This window comes from Toxorhynchites rutilus, chromosome 3 (genome assembly GCF_029784135.1).
Source record: "Toxorhynchites rutilus septentrionalis strain SRP chromosome 3, ASM2978413v1, whole genome shotgun sequence".
NCBI lineage: Eukaryota > Metazoa > Arthropoda > Insecta > Diptera > Culicidae > Toxorhynchites > Toxorhynchites rutilus.
The window spans coordinates 152,769,942-152,792,528 of NC_073746.1; the positions used below are offsets into that span (position 1 = coordinate 152,769,942).

A 22,587-nucleotide genomic window follows, 5' to 3' on the forward strand; every position below is an offset into this window, starting at 1 on the left:
CTAACATTTGAAGAAATGTGGGATACAAAACGTAGCGATAATGTTTTTCAACGCAACTCCTGAACCTCCTGAATATTTTTACCATAAGGATGTATTTGGAAAAGTTGTTGAAAATTATAAGCAAATTCATAAAATTCTATGAACATGGCGGTATAATACGACAAACATATTAACCCTTTGCGGTCGTATGACTACGCTCAGTCACCACAGCAAGGAATCACACTAAAGGGTGTGTCACATCAAATTGCATCACGGAAAAAACGCTGTAGAAATTCGCCCAGTAGACCGATCCTTTTGAAAATTTTAGACAGTAAAATAAAAACTATTAAACAACTTTTGGCATTTTCTTTTTATTCATACTTCGAGCCCAAGCCCGTATGCTCGCACCTTCCTCTTTACCCCGTCCATAAGGTTCTGTACAACGTCAGGTTGTAGTTTTTTTTGAACAGAAATCCATTTTCTCTTGAAGTCCGCCTCCGATTTGACAACTTTTGGGTTCTTCCGGAGGGCCTGCTTCATAATCGCCCAATATTTCTCTATTGGGCGAAGCTCCGGCGCGTTGGGCGGGTTCATTTCCTTTGGCACGAAGGTGACCCCGTTGGCTTCGTACCACTCCAACACGTCATTTGAATAGTGGCACGAAGCGAGATCCGGCCAGAAGATGGTCGGGCCCTCGTGCTGCTTCAATAGTGGTAGTAAGCGCTTCTGTAGGCACTCCTTAAGGTAAACCTGCCCGTTTACCGTGCCGGTCATCACGAAGGGGGCGCTCCGCTTTCCGCAAGAGCAGATCGCTTGCCACACCATGTACTTTTTGGCAAACTTGGATAGTTTCTGCTTGCGAATCTCCTCCGGAACGCTGAATTTGTCCTCTGCGGAGAAGAACAACAGGCCCGGCAGCTGACGAAAGTCCGCTTTGACGTAGGTTTCGTCGTCCATTACCAGGCAATGCGGCTTCGTCAGCATTTCGGTGTACAGCTTCCGGGCTCGGGTCTTCCCCACCATGTTTTGCCTTTCGTCGCGGTTGGGAGCCTTCTGAACCTTGTATGTACGCAGGCCCTCCCGCTGCTTGGTCCGTTGGACGAATGAAATTGACAAATTCAGCTTATTGGCGACATCCCGGACCGAACTTCTCGGATCACGTCTAAACTGCTTAACTACGCGCTTGTGATCTTTTTCACTGACGGAGCATCCATTTTTGCCGTTCTTCACCTTCCGGTCGATGGTTAGGTTCTCGAAGTATCGTTTTAGTACTCTGCTGACCGTGGATTGGACGATTCCCAGCATCTTACCGATGTCCCGATGTGACAACTCCGGATTCTCGAAATGAGTGCACAAGATTAATTCACGACGCTTTTTTTCGTTCGACGACATTTTTCCAAATTTACGAAAAATTGACAGTGAAGCATGGCCAACGTGATCTATACACTCTTATCTGATTATAAGCGAAAGCTGAAGATATAATTCCTAAACATTAAATTTCTACAGCGTTTTTTCGTGATGCAATTTGATGTGACACACCCTTTAAATACTTTATCCATCATATGAGATAGTTTACGCTTTTTATAAACGAATTTTAATGTCTAGTGAACTTGTTCATGAATTAATGCGCAGTTTCTACGGAGATAAGATAACGTCACTCGATGTAAACAACAGATTATTAGCGTGGAAAGATAAGACGATCTCTTTCAAGAGAAATTAACTCCGACCGCAAAGGGTTAAAAGGCCTATCTCTAGGTATATATAAATGTTCTGTTCGTTTGTGTACGCGTCAAAAACTTGAAAAGTGCGGAACCGATTGAGCTAAAAGTTGTACACAATATACAACCCACTTCAAGGAGTGTTGTTACGGCATAAAAAATGGAAAATTGGAAGAAAAATGATTTTATATATGACCAGAGTGCGTTTCTGAAATTGAGCTTCTAATGAAAATCGACTATTCAGTAATGAATATGTGTTCTATGTGAAGGAAACATCTTTTTTCCACGTGTTTGACAAAATTATGAACTGAAATTGTGTTTCGAAGTGATTTAAAATTTATCGATTTCCCTCATCTATCTTTATATATATATGAGGGGCTTAGAATGCAAGGGGTGTAAGTGACTTGATCGATTTCTCTTCATCAACTTTTTCTTTAGTTAATAACTCAATTGCAAAAACGTTCCAATTTAAGATTGCTATAGAATCTGATAGATGTGGTTCTGACCTATCTTCCACATTGTCAAATACAACTGGGAATGTACCTGAGGCTAAGCTATGACCAAAAGAGAGAGTCGATGTAGAGAAATCGATCAAATCACTTACACCCCTTTCATTCTAAGCCCCTCATATAAAAATGTTCTGTTCGTTTGTGTACGCGTCAAAAACTTGAAAAGTGCGGAACCGATTGAGCTCAAAGTTGTACACAATATACAATCCACTTCAAGGATTGTTGTTACGGCATAAAAAATGGAAAATCGGAAGAAAAATGATTTTATATAGGACCGAGTGCGTTTCTGAAATTGAGCTTCTAATGAAAATCGATTATTCAGTGATGAATATGTGTTCTATCTATAGCTAAATTTCATGAGATATTTTTCCAACTAGAACATAAGGAAGAATCCAATACGGATTCACATATAAGAATGTCGGGATTTTATTTACAAACGGAAAATTCCATACAGCATAAGATAGGTAACAGTAGAGAGAAATAGAGAGTAGGTAATAGAACAGGCAAGCTCCGCCTGTGGAGTTCAATGGGTAGGAATTAAGATTAAGAATGCTTCGTCAAAAATAGTTTTACCATCTTGGACTCATTTTTAAAATTTTCTACACGACTTCTATTTTATATGAAAAAACTAAAAAAAATAAAAAATATATATATAAATTTACAAAAAAAATTAAATTGAAAAAGACAATAAATTAGAAATGTTTTTTTAAATATCTCGAGAATGACTGTAATTAGAAGGAGATTGATTAGGAGCTTTTCTATTTTAAATCACATCAGGACTCATAATTTGTAGCTAAAAATGATGGCCATGAGTGCCGTACTGCACTCAAAAATTATTCCGCTGGGGCCATGAGTGCAGCACTGCAAACGCGAAATCTTCCAAAATTTCAAACGTTTGCGCTACAGCCCACGTTTTACGTTAAAACTAATGTGCTTTACGTTTTCCACTGGCCTCAATACATAGTAGGACACTTCGATCTCATAGTTTGGCATCACTGCTTGTATTATTCTACACTGGACACAAAGTTTAGTAAATGCAGTTACAAAATCTTTAGTAGTTAAAACATTGGTAAAATACACAAATGTTTTGTATATATTACCAAAATCTTGTAAAATCAATGTCAGATACAACGAACATCCCTACTAGAGCTTCGTACATTTTACTCGATACCATTAGTAACCTTGTTCTTTTTATCATACCTAGCATCTGTGATGCGTGCACTTTGCAATCGCCATTTTTGTTTTGGAAACGAAGCGATTCGGCGGTAAGCATTCTGCTCTTTTTTAATTTACTTGTAAATATCTCTTTTTCGTTTTTCTTTCAGCTTATTATCTTACCAAAATCGTAACAACGTAATCCAGGAAATAATTGAAATTGAATTCGGAGGTGAGTATTTTGTTTTATTGAATTTTTATTTGTATCCATCTTCTCGGAATTAATTCCATCCACCGGGGAGAAAGATTGTATTGATGAAATGTAAATTAACATAATTATCCTCTTTTCTCTTTTTCAGCTAGCATTAAAAAGTAACATCTGACAGCATAAACAATTTGGAGGTATGTATTGATTTCTATGATTTTATTTTTCCAAAAAACTGCATGTAGATACAATAGAACCACGATTTGCAAGCGGATGATCCGCGGTGCGGATTACACCGGTATACACCGTGCCGCACTATATTCTTGAACTTGTGCAGCTTATTTTGAAGGTCAGATAGAGGAAGGGAATCGTTTGAAGGCATAATTTACTGTTAAGCATAGGGATGTAATATATTGGAGAAGGGTGTTGTGGCTATCCGGTTATTGCATATAAAGGCAGAAAGGTTTCTTTGATTAGAGAAGAGCGGAAATGTTTATTTATTAAGTGTGTAAAGTTCTGCAATTGGGTTAGTTTTTGATTTAGAACCGAAAGTATGCTGCACTAGGCGGTTATCGAAGATTTAAAAATGGGACATTCATTATTACCGTTTACATCTGATGCCGTTGTTGATCATTTCCCAAGAGCTAATCTTTCGACGCCTGCAAAATGTTTTCCGTTCATTTGTCACGTACCCGGGCGTCAAGTTTTCGGTTGACGTCGCATAATAGCTTAAAAATTGTTTTTTTTTTGTAATCATCGTTACTATATTGTTCAGTGATTCCCGGGAATTTGAATCACGGCAGAAATTAACTGGGCTGACAGCATATCACCCAGGTTAAGGAACTATTTTCAAACTTCCGCAGGGGAGAAACTTTTTAAATTTTTTTGTAAAAATTTTGTAGAGATCCGTTGGTGGTTTAAGAATAATTTTGTGCAGATTGTTTGCATTTGCGTTTGAATAGCTAAACCTAAACAAAACCTTTTAAATCCAATGAGTATATTTTAATCAAAGATTTTCATATTTTATTTGCCATTCCATGTCAAATCGATATAGTGGTTCTCAGATTTCCGTGATAATTGGTAGTTCAGTTCCTTATCGAAAAATATTACACCCATATTTTTTATTTTTTCATCAGGATATCCTTTTCCATTTTAGGGTGGTTCGAAAAATAATCTCCCCTTTTCCGAAAATGACTTTTTCAAAAATTCATAACTTTTGAACCACTAAACCGATTTAGATAAGCCACATATCAAATTGAAGGCAATAAGCTAACCTTTTTTTTAAACTGGAACAATATGGAAAAAAATTGGATTTTAGTTTTTGTAATTATTGAGTTAGTTTTTCATAGTTTTCTCGGTTAAAGATAGAGGGCGCTATATTTTTTATATTTTTTCCGGAAAGCTGAGGTTTTTTTTACATTATATATTCGAAAATCAGAGATGTATTATTTATCGTTTTTGAGTTACTGTCTTGCAAATTTAACTAGACTAGACCTATGCGACTAGATTCCAATCTTCCCGCAAGTGTGATATGTTTTCAAAAAGGTTATTGGTTTGCTTATTGGCTTCAATTTAATATGTCGATCATCCAAATCGGTTCAGTATTTCAAATGTTGTTTTTTTGCAAAAAGTCATTTTGGATAAAAGGGCAAAAATGGTTTTTTGGACTGGTTAACTTTGAAAAATCACATCTCAAAAACGAAAAAATTGCATCTCTGATATCGAGATATGTTATGTAAAATATTTTGTATTAATTGATAAATGAATACCTTTTAACTTCCATACTATTTCATCACATACACGTTACATACACGTCAGTAAAAATTCATATAATTATTCTATTATAGATATATATATATATATATATATATATATATATATATATTTATATAAATATTGTAATGATACACGATATATATATATATATATATATCGTGTATCATTACAATATTTATATAAACATTTGTCACACTTATGCTATCCAGAAACATTAGCTTGGAATGAATTCATCTTTTATCACTAACATATCTGTATTTATTTTTATTTATCAGGTAACGGGAGGACGCAAAATAGGACACAAAGTGCTGTTTTCTGATGCCTTCGATTGCCGACCAATCAGTTGTCCCTGACCTAAAATAAGCAAAAGTATTGTGGTCCAGCAAGAAAAATAACATGGATTTACTTATAATGAATTTAATTATGTTATTTGTAATATATTATAAATAATATGACTATTTGTATTATAATGTGTAATTAAACACAGCAATCTCAATAAAAACTAATATCATAAGTGATAATTACGATCCCTGATGATTATCCCTTACAAATGAGAAACCAGATTTTCACTGACATTTAACTAATGGTGGGTCACCGAATTTGCCAATATTGAACCGACGAATCGCTTTTGTTGAATCGATGTTGGACCAACACTGAACTGACAAACCATCGTTCTGCTTGACATGTTTGCTTACAAATATGTTTTCGTAAGGTGTACCAATAATTAGTACGGTAGAAAACGACTAACGAATTGGTAATATTAACCAAAAAATTGGTAATATTTACTGAATATTCCTCTCAGTGTACCAATTACAATTGATCATTGCCCGAAATGCTTCGAAAAGTTTTTATATGTGGATTATTTTAATGAAAGACATTTTACGAGTTTGGAATAATGGTTTAAAAAAAGTAATTTCAAAAGAATAAATTGTTTTATAATGATTTGTATTGATATTTTACTCGTTTACCTTGAGTTGGGGCCGCGTGTGCAGTACTACACACGGGTAGTTTTCACCCTTATATGGCAGATGGGGATGAAATTTTATGCTAGATGAGTTTCTGGCACCCTGGTATAAGAATCAACCATTGGACTCTCTAGGTTTTTACGAACTTTTTGGCCAAAACACCATGCCCGTCAAAGTGTTAAAGTTTGAGGAAAATTCAATTTTTAAATATACCGTTAAAATCAATTGCTCAAAATTTAATTGCATGTCAAAAACTTTTATATTCAAAAAAATCCCTTCGATATTTTTCAATATGTTTATATTAGGAAACTCTTTTAATTTAACAAATTTTGAAATACAGTTGTGCGATGTCGGATTCTTCAAAATGGAGATTGTTTTTTTTTCAAATTTATGGAACTTCAAAGCTTTGAGAAATCGTATCCATTTAAGAAAAGTAACATGCAATTCTCTATGAAAACTAACAGGTGTTCAATGAAAAAATGAGGATGATTTCAATACCTTTCTGTAAAAAAAAGCAAAGAACGTATTTTTTTCTCACCGAAAGAATATCTCTCTTGGCTCCCAAATACCGGGTTGCTCATTTCTTTTCGCTCGGGTGCTGTCGGTTCGATCAAAGATGGCGTCGAAACAACAAGCACTCCGCGAGCGCGTTGTACGGTTCTTCGAAACGTTTGAAGGTCAAGAAAAAAAAATTACAGTAGACCACTTTCGGGACGAAAATGAGCTGATGCGCACTGTTTACTGGATTCTGGCACCCCGAAACGTCGAGCGGAAGACCGGTAGTGGCCCTTCGGCGAAGATCATGACGAAAAAGAAGAAGGAATCTCTGAAAAAGCTGTTCGATAACAATGACAGTACGAGTTTGCATGGCGTCGGCCGAAAATGTTGCTGCTCCCATTCCTATATCCACAGAACCCTCAAGTAGAAGGGGATCGTCTGTCGGAAGAAGACTAGATCTCCAGAGTACACGGACGAGCAGATAGCGACTGTGGAATCTCAGTGCCGGTGGATGACGAAGAATTACCGCGGGACGCCGTTCGTGCTGAACAATGAGAGTTTTTTTCCACTGTCAAAGTACCACATTCCCGGCAATGACCGATACTATAGGGGAAGCCTTGGAAAAACGGACCCCTGTTAAGCAAAACAGGGTGAAACATGTATTTTTACTACATATTTCAACGTTTCTTCACATCCACAACGTAGCCACGTTTGTTTCCTTTGTAATGAAATTAGCAATAACGATCACGAATAGGCAAACCAACATAAATAACGAGAATTCTGAACGCATTCATATTACACCATTCTCAAATAAGTGAGGTAAGATGCCCATATGCGTGTCCAAAACGCACCACAACAACGAGTCAAAACATCAAACGATATCGAAGCGTTCATTTTGGATAACTCTTGATTCGCTGCTTATATCTTCCGCTTCCGTTATGTTCCTACAAGTTAGAATCATCAGATGATCTCGAATTTTCGAGGCATTTTTGTTATCGAACGCCAAAAGCGCCAATGAATTTTGAATCCTATATTTTTGTTTACAAGCGTATCAATATGTGTCGCTGTTCATAAATATATTTCTACATGCCGCTGTTCACAAATGTGCTGCCAAACTTTTGGCCTTTGTATTTATGAGTTCTTGTTTAGATTCTAAGGTTTACATTATTCTTAATAATGGATGGATTTTAGTAGCCAGAAACATTGAAATAATTCTGTTCGTTCTGGTTCTTATTACATAATACAAGAAAAGATATGTGAAAATGGTTTCATTCTTTTCAGAAACCATCTGGGTATAAAACAATTGCAGAAAATATCTGAGTGAATTGGAACTGGAACTGACTAACTCTTTATTAATCTCCATGCTGGAGCGATGTGCCCTATTATGAGATGGATTATAAAATTGCATTTTAATATAAACAATGAATTTTTAACATTTTTTCATTCAAACTCAATTGATAGCTCTGGTAACAATTGAGAATGTATTGGAGTTTGTAAAATTCAAATAAGTTTCTAATGCTCCAAAAGTCTATGACAGAAGCAGTCAAAGTTGCATGAAACCATGCAGTTTTTAATATACAGGGTTTTCCAACTTTAAATTCCGAAAGTAAATTGAAATAAAACACATTTAGAATTCGGATTTCGATGAAACTTTTATTTCAAATTAAAGTTTGGTTTATGCCATTATGTGTGAAATACAACATCATTCAAATGTCTACCTAGGGCTTCCTCGCACACCTTGATCCGGAACAGGTATTTTTCGATGACTTTTCGGCACATATGGGGCGGTATCTCGGTCATAACTTCACGAATGTTGTTTTTCAAATGTTCAGGAGTTTGCGGAGAGTTGGTATAGACACGGTCTTTCGCATAACCCCACAAAAAAAAGTCTAGCGGGTTCAAATCGCATGATTGGCCGTCCATCAATTGGCATCACCAAAACTCGAAATTATGCGTCCCTCAAATTTCGTTCGCAATATGGCCATGTTCGGTCGTGTTGTGTGGCACGTGGCGCCGTCCTGCTGAAACCACATGTCATCCGTATCCATATATTCAATTTGTGGCAAAAAAAAATCGGTTAACATGCGGCCATAGCGCTCACCATTCGTAGTAACCGTCTCGCCGTCCTCATTTTCAAAAAAATACGGCCCGATGACCCCACCAGACCATTATGCGCAATAAACAGTGAGTTTTGGCGGATGCAATGGCCTCTCAACACTCACGCGTGGATTTTCTGAGCCCCATATACGGAAATTTTGGGTGTTCACATAGCCACCGAGCTCGAAATGTGCCTCATCGCTGAAGAAAATTTGATGCGAAAATTCAGAATTTTGCTGCTGTTGTTCGTTCACCCAATCGACGTATGCCCGACGCATTCCATGGTCACCACGCTCTAATTTTTGTACCAGTTGGACTTTATATGGATGTAGGTGCAAGTCCAAATGCAAAATTCGCCACAATGATGTGCTTGACAAGCCCAATTGCTGAGCACGCCGTGGAATCGAAACAGTCGGGTCATCCTCCACACTGGCAGCAACAGCAGCAAAATTTTCGGCCGAACGCAAATTACGATGATGCACAGGTTTCACAATATCCGCTACGGATCCAGTTTGTTCGAATTTACGCACTACATTAGCGATTGTGTGCTCTGTAGGCCCTCCATGACGACCAGAATCCGTCCTTAATGCTCGAAAAACATTTGCCGGTTTTTCATCATTTTTATAGTATAATATAACAAAATTTACACGTTGTGCGATGCTAAAACGATCCATATTGTAAAATGACAGACATTAAACTAACGATATGACGCTTTGGTTGACAGCTATGTCAAACGGTTGTCAGCGCAGGGCTGTATACTTTCGGAAGCTCGAAATGGAAAATCCTGTATTATTATTTTATGAAGATGGACGTGGTTTTTCGTGCTACAATACATGTAATAGTATAAATAAGCAAAAAAGGAAGTTGTAAGCACAGAAAAATCATGTCGATTACTGCGTTTTCCATAATTTTTCATGGTGGTGCGTTTAACCGACCCGGTGCGTCTTACCCAAAGTTCCCCGTATCTGATCCTTCTCTACAGGTATTTGACAGCTGTTACTTTTGGTTGATTATTGCGCAATAAATTTGTAGTATCAGTTGTTTACAATCATGACACGTCGAAAATCGTATTGTGATAGTTGGGCTCGAAAAATGTGGCATGGATAATGATGAAATCTATCGCACTTTGCAACCACTTGGAATCTATACTCGTCTCCCGTATATTGGGCCTGATTCTCGAATACACTTAACGGTGGAAACGAAATAAACGGCACGCGATGAACTATACGTTTTACGAGTTAGTGAAGTGTCGAAGATAAGAATGAGTTTCCAGGCAAAATGAGCACTTTTCAAATAAAATCATTAATGAAAATTAATTTCTTCGTATCAAACTGGTTTTCAATGTGAATGGAAAACTTTGTTTCCTTCATGTGGCATAATAATCTCATACAAAAATTTTATCTGAAGATAATTTGATATTATAATGATAAGTTTTAGTGGGAAACTGATTTCGTTTCCAGATGTCGACACCGTACAGTTGTCATCGCGGATACATTTCATTTCGTTTCCACCGTGAAGTGTATTCGAGAATCAGGCCCATTGAGTCGCTCAAGTACGCCCTCACCCGTGCAGTGAACAATTTTCCGATGGAAGTAGTGCGTGATGCAATCGATGAATGGTCAGATCGTCTCCACCTAGGCTGGAAGGCAAATGTAGGTCATATCGAACAACTTATTTGTGTAATTAGTAGCTGTTGAGCAGCCGAATAAAACTTTGAAAGAAATTTTATGAAAAGATGGTTTGATGGCCAATATGATTCATGTTTCCCTGACTCGTTCTAATCAGAGTGGACAATTCGGTCAGCCCAGGTACATTGTTCATGTTATTCCATAGTATCCTTTTTGAGGTGTATTATACTCACCTCACTGGAGGCATGATGAAAAAGAAAAAAAAACCTCTGGCAGCTATCTGATTCAGTTTAACCTATTTTTGAAGTAGAGCTACATTTTTCATTAAGGTTGCAAAATCAGAAAACATGAAACGTTTTTATGAAGGACTCAACATTGATATCTATTTTTTGCCTCAAGTCTATCACGATGATTTTCATGTCAATTGAATCAGATTTTGTATTCTAAGATTTGTTTGATATGCTATACATCACAAGTACAGTAAACATTCGCTAACTGGGCGAAATGGGAAGACCAGTTATCGACATTCGCGTTATAACTGCCTTACAAACGTCAAATAAAATCGAGGGGAACCTCAATGAATTGTTTGATTCGCGTTGACAACGAAATTGGAGAAACAAAAGGATTCCAATGGAAGTTTCGCATTGAGTGCGACAACAGGTATGAAATATAATTTGATGAGGAGGCGATCTGGCGTAGTGGTAACATCCATACCTCTCACGCAGAGATCACGCGTTCAATTCTCACTCCCGACATTCTTCCTACAATGGAAGTAAAAGTGACGAACCAACCGATATGTGTTGAAAGTCACTATAATAGAGAAAAAAAAAAATAATTTGATGAAATTGTTTTTGTCAGCGAATGTCAATTTTCATAACATTTCAAATCACATTCGAATGCCCCTCACAGCAAATCTTCCATTTGAATATGGCGTCGATTGTTTACGAAATTTTACTTTTTAACTGATCCCAGACTGTATGGCGCTTCATTGACACGAGTCTTAGAATACATTTCAATACTGAAGTAAAATGTATGAACAATGTGTTCTGATGAACAATTTCAAATATAAATATTCCGTTCTGAATCATATTTCGGACGCTTAAGGCATATGATGCAGAAAACAGATCTAAACTTTATGCACAGGTTATTTGGTTGATATTATTAATAAATTAGTTCAATATGCTTTTAAGCTTTCTTCTTTGGTACCTATTTGATTGAAAACATAAAAAAACTCATCGAATAAAATGCTTTTCAAATGAAGCGAATAAGAATCAAACTTCGGACACTAAATCAAATTTCGGACAGATTGAATTCAAATTTCGGACACTTTATTTTGTAATTTTTTGGACAAAAATTACATTACATTTGATTATATGTTATAGTCAACTGCGAAACACTTACCAAGCAATCACAGTAAACTGTTAACGATGATGAGAACTGATGAAACACGGGAGAAATTTAAATATTTATGAACGGGTAAATTCTACGTGCTCACGCTAAACAAACGTCGAACACAAACGATAATGAGTAGTGTTGATAGATTTTTGCCGATTATGTTATAATTTAAATGTAGTTCTCATATGAAATGATAGTGAAACCAAGGAATTACTCTAAAGAAACAATTGTGATATTAATTTAATAGTTATATCATCAGTGCATTAAGCAATTCAATATATTTGAACAAAGTGTCCGAAATATGATGTTGTCCGAAATATGATTCAGAACGGTATATAGAAGGTGTATTTGCATATGAAATGAAATTCTGAACATACGTGAGGGCGAATTTATAACAAATGCGAATTGGAGCTCTTTTGGTATTAAAAAACTCGTTGTTGATAATTCCTTAATATTTTCCATCGTTGATCGTATTTTTTTTTCACACATCCACGTTGGAGAGCTTTCACCCTTCTGTTGGTTGGCCGAGGCATTTTGATTGAATGTAATACTTTTCCGTTTACTATTTTTGATAGCAGAGGCAGCCGTGGCAGTGTTCCGAGCTCTGCAATACAATTTCCTTAACCAATGTTAAAGTTGCTAAAACTTACATAATAGACCCATAAAACGTAAAAATAATAATTGTATTGATATCAACACAATTTGATTTTATTGATTTTCATGACATGAAACGCTATGACTCAGTAATAACATTTTATTGAGTGGTTTTTGCAGCCGTTTCGATGATGTTGTCTGGCAACAGTGTTGAAAAAATAACGATGCTTTCACCAATACAAACAAAACCATTGCGGAAAATTGAGAAATAAAATTTTAACTTTCAGAGCACTAGCTCGAGCTTTTCGTCGTTTTTCATTATCCAGTGCGACAGCAGATGGAAAATTTAATATGTTGGGAGTTATCAATTAAAGTTTGGTTGATATTACTTGATGGAAAGTATGCGAAAACGATCATTTGCTTCACACAGTTTCGAAAAATTATAGATATTCGGGCGAGGGGTGAGGGAGGGAGATGATAGAAATGACATTCATCTCCCTCCGCAATTGTGGCAGCCATTTGTGGCCTTCTTCCACCTTCACCTTAAAGTTTTTTTCATTCGGGTGAGCATTTTTTTGTCATTTAACTTTATAAATCGCTTACGGAAGAAGAAAAATGATCACTGAATGTTTACTATTTTGTTCCACCTGGGACCCATTTACTATTTTGTCATTTACCATTAGGTCACTTTTCTCTCTACTATTGAAAACACTTCTCTTTTATTTTTCGAAAAACACTTCCGTTTATTTAAGTAGAAAAAAGACTTAGCCCTTTAATAGTTAAAACTCCACGCGACCGTTCGCGCGAAGTGTGTCTCTAGAACTAACTTAATATTAAACATGAAAGTCTTAAGCTAACCTTTTTTCCAATAATTGAGTAGAGTTCTTTAATTTGTTGGGAGGAGCCAAGGCGTAGAGAAATAGCCAATCAATCGAATGCAGTGTTCGATGTGATTGGGGTCAAGAATAAAAAATGCTTACTGCGCGTAAGCGCGCATATCGCATAGTGCATATCGATTTCATGGGAAATCGTAAAGTGTTACGACTTTGTAAACTGTCGCATATTTCATCGGAACAGAACTAGGTCTGTTTTGGTTTTAAGTTTATCGCCATCAACTGCGCGCGATATGATGTAAGAATGCATTCATACCGCTAGCGCATGTGGCTAGTTTTTATGGGTGATGGATATTTGTGGGAGAAAAGTAATTAACGAAGTTATGCAGTTATGCTTGTGGGAATGGTAAACATTGAAGTGCTTGCGCATGAGTCATTTGTTAGAAAATAATTAACTGCTTATGGGAATGAGTTGACAATGGAATTTGGTATGGGATTTAGAATGGGTTTTGAAATGGATTAGGAATCGGATTTGAAATCATGCTACACCATCCCTCTTTAGGAGAATGATGTAATGCAATGAAATCATTCATGGTATTCAGGTAAATTCATGGTAAATAATTATTCCTTGGCTTCTCTCAACATTACAAAATGTTTGCTTACGACTAAAGGTATATAGTTTTTGAGGTAAATAATGTATTCAAAATGAGAAAGTTTCTGTTGAATATATTTTGGAATGAAATACAAATAAAAAAATTGTTGTTTAGATTTTTATTACTCTATTTTTGTGTACTACTGCTGTATGGTTTGTTCTGGGGTTTAAAATTTTACAGTTTGGATCTAATAATTCTTGAGCTATATATGGTCCATTGTAGAAAGGATCTAATTTTCTTCTGTTTTCTACTTTCAAATAAACTTTGTCATTAATATTTAAATGAATTGGGTTACTATTGTTTTCTGAGTTGCTTGCTCTTTGAATTTTCTGCTTAATTAACTTGTCTTTTGCTATTTCATTAGATCGTTGTATTTTAAATTTTAATTCTTTACTATATTGTTCAAAATTATATATTGGTTCTGTTCCTTTTTCGAATAATTCATGTGGTAGTTTAGCTTTATTTCCAAAAATAAGTTCATGAGGGGTAAATCCATGATCTGAATGTGGGGTTGTATTGTAATTGAAAGAATAAAATTTTAACCATTCGTCCCAATCAGTTTGATGTTCGTTAACGAAAGATCTCAGGTATTCATTTAAACACCTGTGATTTCTCTCCAACGATCCTATCGTCTGAGGGTGATAAGCTGTACTAAATTTTTGTTCGACTTTAAGCATTTTACAGATCTGCTCAAAGCCTTCATTATTGTATTCAGTTCCTTGATCAGAGCGTAAAATTAAAAATGTTCCGTAAGTTAAAATAAACTTGTCTACTAACGCCTTAGCAATTACGTTAGCTTCTTTTGTGGGTACCGGAATCAATACGACATATTTTGTCAAATCGCATTGAATACTAACTGCATATCTATTGTTGTTGTGACTTCTAGGTAAAGGTCCAACAGTGTCTATGGAAATAACTTCGAATGGGTAGGATGACATTGTTGTTACTACTTGTTTTTCCTTGGTATGCTTTATGATTTTGTTTCGTTTGCATAATTCACAGGCCTTAATGAATTCTGCAATCGATCTTTTCATATTGCTCCAATTGTACATTTCTTTTACTTGAAGGTATAATCTATGTTGACCAATATGTTCTCCAGTAGGGGTATTATGATAGTTGTATAATATTTTTTGAATATCTTCCTTTTTTGTTACAAATGTTGGTGGGTTGTAAATAATAATTTCAATGGAATACACTTGTGCATTTGCTAAGATTTTAAAGTTTTCAATTGATATCATTTTAAAAATTTCATCTTTAGTTGACAGCGTTAATTTCCTTTGGTTCATTTTAATCATTGATTCTTCGACTTTTAGAAGTGCAGATTCTAATGTCTGACTTTCATTAAAAATTTGTTGCTGCACTAGCGCAAGAATTTTATTATTTTTCTTCAATATAAATTTCATTTCATTTTTGTCAACTTTTGTTTCAAGTTTGATTAATTTGTTGGTTTCTGATGGGTTGTTTGTCATGTACGTAGAGAAGTGATCAAGTTCTCTTGGTACAGAAATCTCTTTATCAGATGATGTTCCTATACTATCGTCGTTTTTTATGTTACGAGTCATTGCTCTCGTGCTTACTCCTAATATGTTTAATTTCTTTAGTTCGTCAGAGGTTGTTATTATTCTTGATAAAGCATCGGCTCCTACGTTAGATTTTCCTGATATATATTCAATTGTAAAATCATATTCTTCTAAATCAAGACGCATTCTGGTTAATTTTGACGTTGGATTTTTCATTCCGAACAGATAAACCAATGGTCTATGATCTGTTCGCACTAAAAATTTTCTACCGTATAGGTAAGGTTTGAAATAATTTATAGCCCAATGTATAGCTGTTAATTCCTTCAGAATAACTGGTTTATTTTTCTCGCCAGGTGTAAAAGTTTTACTTGCAAATGCTATTGGTAAATTTCCGTTTGGTGTTTATTGTGACAATACAGCTCCACAACCTATGTCTGAAGCATCTGTTGTTAATATAAATTGCTTCGTAAAATCTGGATATTGAAGTAATCTAGGTGACATTAATGAATTTCGTAATATGTTAAATGCATTTTGGCAATTATCTGTCCAAATAAATTTTGAATCCTTTTTTAGAAGTTGGTTAAGAGGATTTGCAATCAATGCAAAATTTGGTACAAATTTTCGATAATAATTACAAAATGCAACGAATCTTCTAACTTCATCTGCATTTTTTGGAATTGGATAATTTTGAATTGCTGAAAATTTAGTATCATCCGGTAACATGCCATATTCTGTTATTTTATGACCTAGGAAGGTAACTTCTGTGCTAAAGAATTTGCATTTTTGAGCGTTAAGCTTCAAATTATAAAATCTTAATCGTTCAAAAACTTGAGTCAAATTTGAAATGTGATGATTAACAGAACATCCCGTGACGATAAAGTCGTCGATATAAATGAAAGATATTTGTGGAGTTAAACCGGCCATTGCTATGGTCATCATGCGTTGAAAACTGTTTGGACTTATATTTAATCCAAACGGTAATCTCGTAAATTGATAATGTCCGTTTTGTGTTGAAAATGCTGTAAATTTTCTAGACTCAGTATCCAAAGGTATTTGATGAAATCCTGACATGAGATCGAAAGTTCAAAAATATTTTGCTCTTCCAAGTTGGTCTAAAATATCATCAATTCTTGGTAGAGGAAATTTGTCTGCTAAAATTATATTGCTCGTCTTTCTTCATCATGAGCGCATAACAAATTTTTTTCTCTATCACGGAACGCAGGGGAAGGGTAAGACGGACATGTTAAGAAGAACTTCAATTGTATCATTGGAAACTCATGTTTTCCAAAACTTAAAAGCAGTGTCTTACAGTTCAATATACTGGCTTTCGGAATAATTGGCCAAATATTTTATAAAAATGTGTTTTTCCATGTTTTTTACTGAAATTAAAACAAGCCGAAAAGTAGAACATTTTTATCGATGCGGGTATAATGGACATGTAGTGGGGGGAACATGGAGAGGTTAATAATATAAGAAGCGTAGAAGTTCATCGCTCGTGAGAGGAATAATTTCGCTCTCTCAGTGTTTGTGTGTCCAGTGACTAAAATAGAACAAAAAGAGGAAACAACATTAAAAAAATTTAATATTCTTCCCTTCACTTCCCATCATGCATTGGATGTGATTATGGATGTGACTGTCCGTTTCAACCCCACCAGTGTAATTATTTCAATAATTTAAATTTACCACTTACGAATGAATTTACTTTTTCGTACATACCCAATATCGCTTCTCTGTGAACTCACAAGCCGAAATTAAACCATCAACGAATTCAATTTTGCAATTAAACCACTCAAAATGCTTTATATCGAAGCCGTAAAAATTATAACCACACGCGGAATCATGTTTGATTTTCAAATTTTGATTCCCTATTCCACTTTTGATCAGTATTCATTGTCATAGGATGGTTTAAATATTATAGAATAGCATGTAGAAGGGATTCCCATCATCAGAAATCTGAAATCATAATGCAACTATACAAAGCAACCACCTGTCCATTATACCCCCACTGTCCGTTTTACCCGTGGATCCCCGTGGTTATACAGCTGACTGCAACTCAATCTGGACAGCAACGATCTCAAAGTTGTAGCATGTAGATAACTTGGTATATGATTTTTGTTTAGCGAAATCAGTTTAAGATTACATGCAATCTAATAATTCAACGGTAGATGGAAGAACACCAAATTCATTATTCGAAAAACCCGTGTCGAGCCGGAAGTGTGCGAGGTGGAAGCTCCCGACATTCTCTACGCTGGCGAGTTCCGTGGACTCTGGATTAAGTGTATAATATAAACTGACCAGACGTCCCGCATTTCAACAAAATATCCCGCGATATCAATATATTTCAATATCACAATTTAATCATGTTGATTTTCTTAAATGGATGAACCTCAAAAAAAACTGTTATTTGCTAGACTGTTCAAGAGCGCTTCTAATGCAAGCTGGTTTCATCGCATCGATATTGGGCTTTTTGTTTAGAGAGTGTCAACTGGAAGCGACAGCAACAACATTGGAAAATGATTTTATAAAAGTCCCCTATTGATCCGCAGGGACCAACGTGAGTCAGACGAAAAGTTCACCTTTGGTCCGCTAGCTCGGTCAGGGTTTAACGTTTTAAATAAGCCGGAAAAACTAGCGTACACTCGACAGGAAGAGGCAGAGTTGATGAAGTATCGTAAATGAAGCGCTGGGCGGTCTTACGGAAGTTGGCCGGAACCTGAACCATGGCCGATGAAAAGATATATATCGGCGTGTTATTCTACCTTTTCGTGGCCTTGATGGTCGTCTGTCTCTCTATTTTGGCCATTTACTCAAAAGTTTTCTATCGGGCCCAGCTGGTGAATGTTGGGAAGGTTGGTAGTCTTCGCGACAATGTTTATCTTCAGCCGATCCATCCTCCTGGTTCGGCATAAAGACCACATCACCTTCCCAACTCCGGCAAACACTTCGTACTATATATCTTCCCGTTCACCATATGACTCGAAAGAAGAGCGGCTTGGACATTCCCTTCACGTCTGTCAGAGAAGGACCTTCTTCGAGAACATGATATGAATGATATATTCGACGTCATCGCTTACCTGGGGAACGTAAAGTACCCGGTCTCCTGCCATTCGTTGAATTCTAGCATCAAGTACGTTTCGTCTTTCATTACGAGTACGAAAAGAAGTTTTTCACTTCTTTCGCCGGAAAGTTTTTCACCAGCACCTCAAGCTACTCCTTCTGGATGATTGCGTGCTGCTCAGATACGGCCGGTCTCGTCTGACGCTTCCGCATAAAAATGTCCATTTTGGCCGGATTCTTCTCCACCGTTTGGCCGTTTGCTTCGATCTCCCGGCTTGAGGAGCGGCAAAGAGACGATATTGTAAATACCAGATCGGCTATATCTGGCGGACACAAAGTGCCTCCGGATGTCCAACTCCTTCGCTGTGGGGTGGAGCTTCCAGTATGCAAAAATCATCAAGTTGCTTGACAGTGCTGCTGCTGCGAATCAACATCCTTGAATCATTTTTGTTGTAGACTTAATAAACGTAAGATTTAAAGAAAATTTGTTCCCATAAATTATCTTTCATCGCCTTCCGAAATTAGTTCATTTTTAGAATGCATACGTTAACACTAAGTGCTGCTAGTGCTCCCTTGGCCAAGTGGTTAGCGTCATAACTAACATGCCGGGTGTTCGGGTTCGATTCCCGTTCTGGTCGGGGGAATTTTTCGTCAAAGAAATTTCCTCCGACTGGCACTGTGATCACGCGTATTCTAGAGCTTGCCACTCAGAATGCATTCAAGGCGTGTTGTTTGGCATAGAAATCTCAACTAAGTACTAATAAAAATGACACAAGTAATACTACGTTGAGACGGCGAAGTTCCTCTAGGAACGTTAGTGCCATTGAAGAAGAAGAAGAACGTTAACACTAAAATCGATGAAAAATGAATTGGAATTTTCGAGCATTCCTTTCGGTAATTTGAAGAAAATTGTAGAATTTGAATCATGCTTGCCAGGCGTAAATGCTCTGATTGAGCGAGTGATTTTCGGGCGTAAACAAAATCTAAACCACCGAAAAATCGCAACTGAGTGCCGATACTCAGAAAGACATAATACTGATCAGTTTAGACTCGCTAAACTATGGTTTATGTTCACATAACGTATATACATAACGTTTCGTTTTTTGTGTCCCGCGTTAGACCTCTGACCATCTGGTCACTTTAGTATAATAGCAAAATGACTTATTTGTCACCACTCATCTTTCTAGGTCATCACCGTCTGTATAGAAGGAGCTGTGACAGCTTTTGACGTAGGATTACGTCTTTCGGGAACATATTGGGGTACAAATTGAAAATCGAAAATTATCCAATTTAAAACGCTTATTGCTCAGTCATTTCATGATGGATTGATGAAATTTTTGCGTCAATCGATTTCGGCACTCCATAACAATTTTTTAAATTGAAGAAAATAATATATGTGATGAAACTAACTATCGAATAATTTAAAAATCTCAACCCCTATACTAACGGAAATACCCATTTCTGATTAGTCGAAATTGACGACACATGCGGCAGGTCCCTAACAGAGACATCAAAACCAAGCTGCCTGGGGGAAATCGGCATTGCAAATACATGAAAGTATGGGGAACTTTTGTTCCTACCGATATGCGTTCCCTAACAGAGACATCAAAACCAAGTTGCCTGGGGGAAATCGGCATTGCAAATACATGAAAGTAGGGGAAACTTTTGTTCTTACCGAAATGAGTTTCCTAACAAAGACATTAAAACCAAATCATTATAAAAGATTTTAACGATGTAACTCTTCAAACATATCCAAAATCAACAGATCGCCTAACGTAATCCTACGTCAACTATGCGGTCGTGTCTCGGACAGAACCCTCCTGTGACTTTTTTTTGACGTAGGACTACGTCTAACCGGAAGATATAGGGGGTGAAATGGAAATCTAGGCACTGAACAAGTAGGAAAAAATGCAAGATTTGGAACGCTTATAACTCGAGCATTTCTCAATAGATCGCAAAGGTTTTTGCATCAATTGATAGGAAATATATCTACGCATCTATCATAACGAATAACATTTCCTTTTCTTGAGATAAATAATTGAATAATTGTGAAATATCAAGCATTGTCCAAATGCACTATGTGCCCATTTTTGATTGATCCATTTTGTGCTCCTCAAATCGTACCGACCAAAACGGGCAACCAGAGCAGCAGCGAAATAGAATGAAGCACGATTGGAAAGGAAAAAGAAAAAAAAATGAACGAAACATTGGTCGCAGTCTCACACATGCGTAATACTCGAGCCATCCAGTCAGCTTAAAATCCTCGCTCCGCTGGCGTAACGATCATTCTCATTCAAACCGTACACCACATCGGTTCGCATCACAACACATCAACAAACCAACCCAAGCAGCCATGTGTGGACATGGTAAAGGAGGAAAAGTGAAGGGAAAGGCAAAATCTCGCTCGAACCGTGTTGGTGTGGAGTTCCCCGCAAGGGTAGCTAGGCCGAGCGCGTTAGTACCAGTGCACCAGTCCACCTAGCCGGCGTTATATAGTTTCGGCCGCCGAAGTGATCGAGTTAGCTGGCAAAGCTGCTCGCGACGATAAGAAAACCCGCATTCGGAACAGAACACATTCGGTTCGGTGGACATCAAAACAACAGGCAGTTGCAGCGAGTGGCGAGTGGCAAACGCAATCGCAAAACGGCAGCAGGTAGCAGAAGAAAAAAGTTTGTTCTTTATACAATCTGCTTTGGTGGCAAATCCAGAACAAGGCGGCATCGAGGGCGTTCGAAATGGTTTTTTTTTCAAAACCACGAATACTAAGTTTTCTAAATTGGAACCATTCCATAAAACACGACGCTTATCAGGGCCATTAAACCTTTCAAAAAGGAGTTTACGAAATACAGTTCAATGCTTTCTAAAATAATATTCAAAATAATAATAAAACACAAATTGATTTTTTCATATTTTGTTTGCCAGGATCTGATGAGTATGTGAATTTGTCAGTTGTTCTGAGCTTATTGATATTTGGGGACTTTCCTGATCATTCAATTTTCACCAATTCTTAAATTGTACAGTAATTTACAATTAGTTCGACATTTAGCTAATTGGACGGACCAGTAATGTGACATATTTAGTTGGACATTTTAGTAAACATAGAGATCGAAATTATGACCCCACATTGAAAGTCGACACTGTACCACTGTCAACGGAAATGTTCAATTAAAGGTTAAAATCGCCTCCAATGCGACACTGAGCGGTGCTTCGGCACGTCGCATTGAATGTAATTTACTGTACAACATGTCACAAAGGTGGATGGGAAGAAATTTTCCAACTGTGAAAGCTGTGGCGAGTGGCAACAAATCGCTAAACAGGAAGGTTTAACCGAACAAGATGGGGATATCGAGTGATAACAAAACAATAAACTCTTTAGATCAAAGATAATTTTGTGATCCTGAAAAGGACCCTTTTTAGCCTGCATGTGAATCCAACGAGCGAACAAATCGTAATGAATGTATTTTTCTTCTTCTTCTTCTTCTTTGTTTTTAAGAGGCTTTAACTTTGCAGTTCATTCGCCTCTAATGTATTTTTTTGACATCGCTGCCTTTTAACGCTCATTCGATCGTCTCGTTGGACTCGCCCCTTTGGCTGAGTCTGCCGATTTGTCTCTATCCTGTGAGTGGGTACCGCTAGAGTATAAAACACGCGGACCCCAAAAAAATATCTTATTTTCTTTCAAACCGTAAACCCGTGTGTTTGTACGGCATCGTTTAACATCGCATCGCATCACATCATAAAAAGAAAACAAGCAGCAACGTGGACGTGTGGACGTAACAAAGGAGGACAAGTTAAGGGAAAGGCAAAGTCTCACTCGAACCGTGCAGGTCTCCAGTTCCCTGTTGGTCGCATTCACTGATTGCTCCGCAAGGGTAACTAGGCCGAACGGATTGATGCCGGAGCACCAGTATACCTCACAGCGATTAGAGAGGTTTGGCCGTCGGAGTGCTCAAGTTGGCTTGCAAAGCTGCTCACGACAATCAGAAAATCCGCATCAGGAACAGA

At 36.9% G+C, this 22,587-nt stretch overlaps 1 protein-coding gene and 1 long non-coding RNA gene across 4 annotated transcripts in view; one reads left to right on the plus strand and one right to left on the minus strand.

Annotated features, from left to right (window-relative positions):
- The window catches only part of LOC129778132 (platelet-derived growth factor receptor alpha), a 268,265-nt gene that overhangs the window by 74,764 nt on the left and 170,914 nt on the right, over positions 1–22,587 (minus strand). The gene's annotated exons all lie outside the window — the stretch shown is intronic.
- Positions 3,426–5,822, plus strand: LOC129778133 (uncharacterized). Its single transcript, XR_008743377.1, has 4 exons — positions 3,426–3,471; positions 3,532–3,593; positions 3,721–3,763; positions 5,618–5,822. It is a non-coding gene; the product is annotated as an uncharacterized LOC129778133 (long non-coding RNA).